We start from the raw sequence: 6,492 nt of genomic DNA on the forward strand, positions 1-6,492 counted from the left end.
CACATGTGGGCCAGAGGTAAGCCTGAGCCGGGTCGGTGGACAGACGGAGGCGCACAGGGCGGCCTCGCGTGGGGGCCACACAAGCCGGGTCCTACGGCAGGATGGTGACCGCGGTGAGACGACGGGGCCAGGCGTAAGTGGCAGGTGGGAGGGGCCGAGGGCGGCCTGCAGACCACTAAGCCTGGTGACTCCACGTGATGGCAAGACCAGCGTTCACACACCCTCCCATTTTTACGTTGCCACCGAGCACCCGGGGCTGAGGGACAGCGGCAGACAAGATCGCGTTTGCGTGGGCGAATCTCTGTGTGGATTTTTATCGTTTTCAGCTGAATCTCATCATGTAGGTTTGGATGTCGGAGTCTGGCTCTCACAATGTTTACTTGCAAATCCAAGCCAAGGTTAAACAAAAGGCCTTCATTAAACTTTCGCTTGGCCGCAGCTCCACACCCTGACAGAAGCACAGAAAAATCTCCAGCAGGAACCACCCCGAGCGCTTCCTGCAAACGCCCCAGCTGGCCACAGGCAGGGCCGAAGCCGGCCCCTCGGCCCACCGCATACGACGCCACGCGAAAGATCCCCGGCTCCTGAGTGCGAGACGACAAAACCTTCATCAGAAACAGAAGGGAAAGGCTTCGTGATGCTGGGCTGGGCGATGCGTTCTCAGATTCGACGCCACAAGCACAAACAAAAGAGAAGAAACAGACAGATTAGATGACATGGAGACTGAAAACGCTTGTTCACCAAAGGACACGATCGTCAGCGTGAACAGGCAAACCGCAGAATGAGGGAAAATATGCGCAAGGGGCTAATGTCCAGACGACACGAAGATCTCAAATTCAACAACAACAACAACGAACGAACCGCAAGGCACCATGGTTTAAGTGCGCAAAGAACGTGAATAGAAATTTCTGCAGAGAAGATATACAAGTGGGCAGTAAACACATGGACAGATGCTCAGCATCCCTGATCATTAGGGAGACGCACATCGAAACCATGACGAGACAGCACCTCGCGCAGGTCGGGCCGGCCGGCCGCTGTTGAAGCCACCACGACAATGAACAAGCAGAAACAGACGGAAATGCGCCCAGCGCTGGCCAGGACGTTGGCGGGACGGGAGCTCGTGCCCGCGCGTGGCAATGCCGCACGGTGCAGCCGACAGGAAAGGCAGGGCGGAGGCTCTTCGAGAAAGTGAACAGAATCACCGCGTCATCCAGCGATGACACGTCTGGGGGCACGCCCCAAAGAAGTGAAAGCCATGTGCACACCCACGTTCACAGCAGCACTACTCACGAGAGCCTCGACGTGGAAGGGAACGGCCCCAAGGCCCACCGACGGGTGAAGGGACACGCGGAGCGTGGGCCACCCGCACCGCGGACGCGCGCTCCGCCCGACGGGACGGGCGTTCTGGCACCTGCTACGACGTGGCCCACCCCTGAAGGTGTTAGGCTGAGTGAAACAGCCGGTTGCAGAAGGACAAATACTGAGTGGTTCCACTCAGGCCAGGTACCGAAAACAGTCCCGTTCACGGGACAGACAGTAGGACGGTGGCCACGGGGGCCGAGGGGAAGGGAGGCTGTCTGATGGGGACGGTTTCGGGTCGGGAAGGTGAGAAAGTCCTGGGGGACGGTGGCGGGGCGGTCACACGGCCGTGAGGATGTGCTTGCTGCTGCCGAGCTCTTCCTGTCGGCATGGCCGAAATGACAGACCACCACTCTCGTGATCAGTGCTGTTATGAACGTGGGTGTGCAAATGTCTGTTATATATACTTCAGCACAATTTAAAAAATCAACAGCCTCAGTGTAACTACATTATAGTTTCCTAATAAAAATGTGAAGCTTTACAGCTCATTAAATTCTTCAGAGATGTACCAAAGTTAGCCTTACACTATGCTGCACCGACGCGAGAAAAATATTCATAGAAATAATGCCCTCCGTCGGCCTTTTTGTATTAGTCTTCAAAGTGAAGTCGAGACGTCGCCTGTTAATTCTGTGAGAGCTGTGATTTCAAGCTGAGAGGCGTTAAATAAAGTTTGAAAACAGTATTAGAGTGTGTGAGTGGACTTGATTTGTTATAAGCTTAATTTATTAGATAAATAAAAGTAATTTAAGTGTTTGAGAAGTTTGGTTTGTGCTGCTAACACCTCAGCGGTATTTGAAATGCTCAAAGAGAAAAGTGAACACATTGAATTATAATTGAACTTAAAACATTTAAAGGAATTTCACTTTAAGACAAAGCCGATGCCCAAGGGTCAAGGTAAGGAAGGCACCGGCCTGGGGGTGGGGAATCGGGAGCCTTGACCTTTCCCGTGAGGAACCTTCTCACCTGGCTGACCTGTTTTTGACCACGATGACATTTGGCAAGGGGTCTCCCAGGGCGGTGCGGAGGGGGAACGTGTGTGTGAAATCTATACCCCTCAGAGGTCTCTCCCTAAATGTCTCATATGGTCCCTGCCATGAGGACACACCCCGTTTGCTCCCAGAGGGAGAGGTCCTTTCAGGAAGGACAGTCACACGACAACCTGGCCACAGTCGAGGGTGCTGGCCCGGACCCCGCCCAGGGACGCGCTCGAGCAGCAGGCAGGGCGCCCAGCCTGCCAGCACGGCCCGCCGGGGACTTTGGGGGCTGCGATGGAGGCAGTCGGGCCCATCCCCATGCAAACATGGAGGGGAGAGTCGCTTTTCTGGCAAAACAGATTTTACCAAAATCACTCGGAGAAGAACGGGAACATCTGAGCCGTCCGACTTCCGTGATCAGAGACCTGCCTTTGGGAAATTCCAGCCCAACTGAACTTTATTTACTATTTAAGTAGATATTTCAATCTCGTGTAAAGTTTTCTAGGCCACGAGAGAAGATGGAAAACATCCTTTAATTCACGAAAACGTAACTCCAGAAAGCCAGCACGTGAAAACGACGCCACTTCACACACGCCCACAGATGCAAAGGCTCGGGCTAAAACGGGCAAAGAGACCCTCCCCGTGAACAGACATGGCACCGATCGTCGCCGTGACCGTGGAGCAGGTCTGCTCCGCAGTGCAAGGACTATTCAAGGGCAGGCGACCGAGCGGCGTTAAGAAGAAAAACCAGCGAAGGAGACGGACGCGGAGAACTCGGGGAGGCGATCAGAGGACCAGAGCCCCTCACTCAGTCCTCCCCGGGGGGCCCGAGGGAGTCCAGAGAGGGTGCAGGCCTGCGCCGGGGTGAACGGTGGGCGCCAGGCCCGGGAGCACGGGTGACGGCATGGGGAGGAGGATCCGTCCTGCGCAGGACAGGGAGAGCTCCGGGGGACAGGGAGCATCGTGTCCCGCTGGGGAAGGGGCGGGACATGCTCTTGGCCGGGGCTGTTTGACGACTGGTCTCAGACGCCCAGCTCAGACCTGCAGACGCGGATGGACGACGGGGAGTTGACGAGGAGGGTGACTGTGAGTGTCCGAGCCCAGCAGGAGAGCAGATCTCAGGGCTGCCGGCGGCAGCGGGACTGCGGCCCCGTGCCGGACGCCCCAAACCAGTAGCTGGCTGGCCCACGCACGGCCGAAGCCTGAGAAATTTCATCATGAGACTCCTTATATTTGGACCCTGGGGAGGGAAGGAAATTAGGGCAGGAGACTGTGAGCTATGCAGTCACGTCGCCGAAGGAGGTAAGACGACCTTAATTTTCTGTAGCTACTATGACTGTCAGGGAACTCAGAAAGGGACCTGTACCTATGACCAGACTCAATATTCAATATGCGACCCAGGAAGTAATCAACCTTAAGTATGTTACAACCCAAATAACTCTCCCACTGAAATAGTTTTTGAGATGGGGGCAGCTCTGAGGGACCACGGGGGAGGATGGACAGAGGGACCCATGTTGGCCCAGACGAGAATGGAAGAAAATACTAATAAGATAATCCTCAAATCTGATGCCTGTGCTGCTATGAGTCAGGGCCAAAGGGAGGGAGGGGGATCCTGAGGCTCTCTCAGCTGGGAAGAAAGTTACAGGACAGAAGAAAAGTATATATGGCCCCATGTGTCCTATGGGCCACTTGGGAGAAAGATACCACCACCAAGAAAAAGGTGTGTTTAAGAAAAGTGGTAGCCTTATCGAGCCGCCTCACACACGTGTGCAGTCCATTGGAGTTTATCGTAACCAACCCCTTGAACCCCCGCTGGAGTTCCGGAGAGGCACTGACACTTGGCATTGATGGGACGGGCTAAATCCTTATGTTCAAACTCGTATTCATATTAAAGGTCCAGCACCAGCCCATTCGGCCCAAGTCTATCAGGTTCATAAGTCCTTCTACAAGGAAGTAACTGAACCGCTGCCCCATCGCCACAATCAATTAAAAACTTGTTTCCCGGAACGGCGGAAGGAACAGCTCACTCCCTGAATGTCACTTCCTGCTATGGATGTGGGGGAACCCTAGTGGGAGACAGATGGCCATGAGAAGCTCCTGAACTGGTTCCCAACCAGACAGTGCCAGATATAACAGCCCCACGTACCTCAAACGATGGTCAATGGATTTTGGAACATCCCATTATAGGACAATACTGCCTGGCCAGAGGCGGAGGGATCCTCAAACACTCAGTCAGAAACTTAATTTGCTCAGGCCAGCGATGTGATAATGCCACCTCCAGACAAAGCGTGTGTCTGGGAAGCAGAAAAGAGAGAGACCCATTGGCCAGATTCCCAGGGCTAACTAAAGCCTGGCATAATGCAGGCAGGCCCGAGACTGGACGGCTCCGCGTGGGCTTTCCTGGATTTGCCTCCCCACAAATTGGGAAAGAAGCTGTGTTACTGGCAGGATAAAACTATCCTTTTTCCTCTTACTTCTGAAAACAGGGGAACAGTTTGGTCACCTGGTCCCATGACCCCTGCAAAGGGCATAAAGAGAACTCCAGATGGGGGGCCGGGAGGATGAGGAGTGGCCCCCAGAACACAGAATCCAATACTACGGGCCTGCCACTTGGGCAAGAGATGGATCGTGGGGATACCGTACCCCATTTACATGTTAAACCTAATTATCTGGCTGCAGGCCGTCTTAGAGATCATTCCTAACGAGACCCTCCTGGCACATCGACAGACGCAGATGAGAAACGCCATCAACCAGAGCAGGTTGGCGCTAGATTATCATTTAGCGGCAGAAGGAGGCGTATGTGGGAAATTCAATCTCGCCAGCTGCTGTGTACAGATAGAGGACCAGGACCAGGCAGTCGAAGATCACGTCAAGCAGATGACAAAGCTGGAGCATGTGCCGTGCAAGCCTGGCACGGGCGAGACCCCGATAGCCTCTTTGGAGGTTGACCCTCCACCTTCGGAGGCTGTAAGACCTTCGTTGGAGTAGCGTTCCTCCTTCGGGAAGCCCGCCTCCTTCTGCCTGGCCTGTGGCCTCATGTTGTCGGGACGATCACCTCCCTCACGGAGGCTACAGTAGAAAGAAAAACGACAGCAAAGGTCTTTGCCCAGTGGAGTTGCCGGTCCCTGGCACTGGGAGATCGTGAAGGAGATCGTGAGGTTGATGCCCTATGAAGAATCTAAACGGGCATCAAAAGGGAGGAATGAATTGGAAATCTGAGGCATTTACATCAAAAAGCTCATCAGCTCTTCGTTCTGCTTCTGTAGATGTGCTTGCTGCGTGCGGGGCTCATGCGCGGGCGCGCGAGCTGCCTGCACTTCGCTCCACCTGTAACTGTAACTGTTTGTGCCCGTCTAGCCCCGCCCCTTGGAGTACCTTGTATCTTGGCAGATCCGCTTCCTGTAACGATGTGTATCCATTGGTTACCCTTAGCAACTCCCGCCCTTCTCCAGTGTTACTACTTGCGATCTGCGTAGCAAGTCTCGTTTGTAACGGTTCGCGTTCAAGCTGACCAATCAGCTTGTGTAAAATCCTTGTATATAAGGAATGTCGCCCTCGAGCACACGGCCCGGATCTCCAGAGCGCTGGCTCCCCTGGGACCGGGACGGCGCGTGATAAACCTGAGTTCCCCTTCTCTCTGAGTGACTGCGTGGTTTTTCGCTGGACTGGGTTTGGGATTTTTCTACAATAGAAGGAGATGGAGCGTTTCGAGTCTTCGTTTGGGGGGTGCACCAACAATAGAAAAACAAAACAGCTCTGAGGGTCACCCGTGTTTACAAAGATTTGAATCTTCCCACCCGGCTGAGTGCTGTGACCGCCTGTCTTAGATGGGGACTCTGAGGCAGAGCTTGCCCACAGCCAGACAACTAGCCGCCCAGGCGACTGGGCTCTGGTTTGGGTTCCTGACCCCTCACCTGCCCACTTACCTGGGGCAGGTAAAGACAGCGCAGTGCATTTGGGAGAGCCACTGCTCACCCCCGGCCATGGCCGTTTTCTCCCTGTGTCCGTGAGCGGCTCGCCAGACCCGTGCAGCAGAGGGTGGGCAGTGGCCGTGCCGGGTCCTGGAGCTGTGTGGGCGAGGCCACCTGCCCTCCCCTGGGTCTTCAGGTCTCAGGACACTGAGACAAGGGGCTGTGCACGGAGACAAACAGGTGCCAGC

General features: G+C 54.8%; 1 protein-coding gene and 1 long non-coding RNA gene across 2 annotated transcripts in view; both read right to left on the bottom strand.

The window, feature by feature from the left end:
- Nucleotides 1-6,492, bottom strand: part of CUNH21orf33 (chromosome unknown C21orf33 homolog) — a 47,078-nt gene that overhangs the window by 3,380 nt on the left and 37,206 nt on the right. The window lies entirely within an intron of this gene.
- On the bottom strand, nt 3,370-6,476 carry LOC111729986. Its single transcript, XR_002776497.1, has 3 exons — nt 6,260-6,476; nt 4,480-6,015; nt 3,370-3,573 (listed from the first exon to the last, which is right to left on the bottom strand). It is a non-coding gene; the product is annotated as an uncharacterized LOC111729986 (long non-coding RNA).

This window comes from Pteropus vampyrus, unplaced genomic scaffold (assembly GCF_000151845.1).
Source record: "Pteropus vampyrus isolate Shadow unplaced genomic scaffold, Pvam_2.0 Scaffold296, whole genome shotgun sequence".
Classification (NCBI taxonomy): Eukaryota; Metazoa; Chordata; class Mammalia; order Chiroptera; family Pteropodidae; genus Pteropus; species Pteropus vampyrus.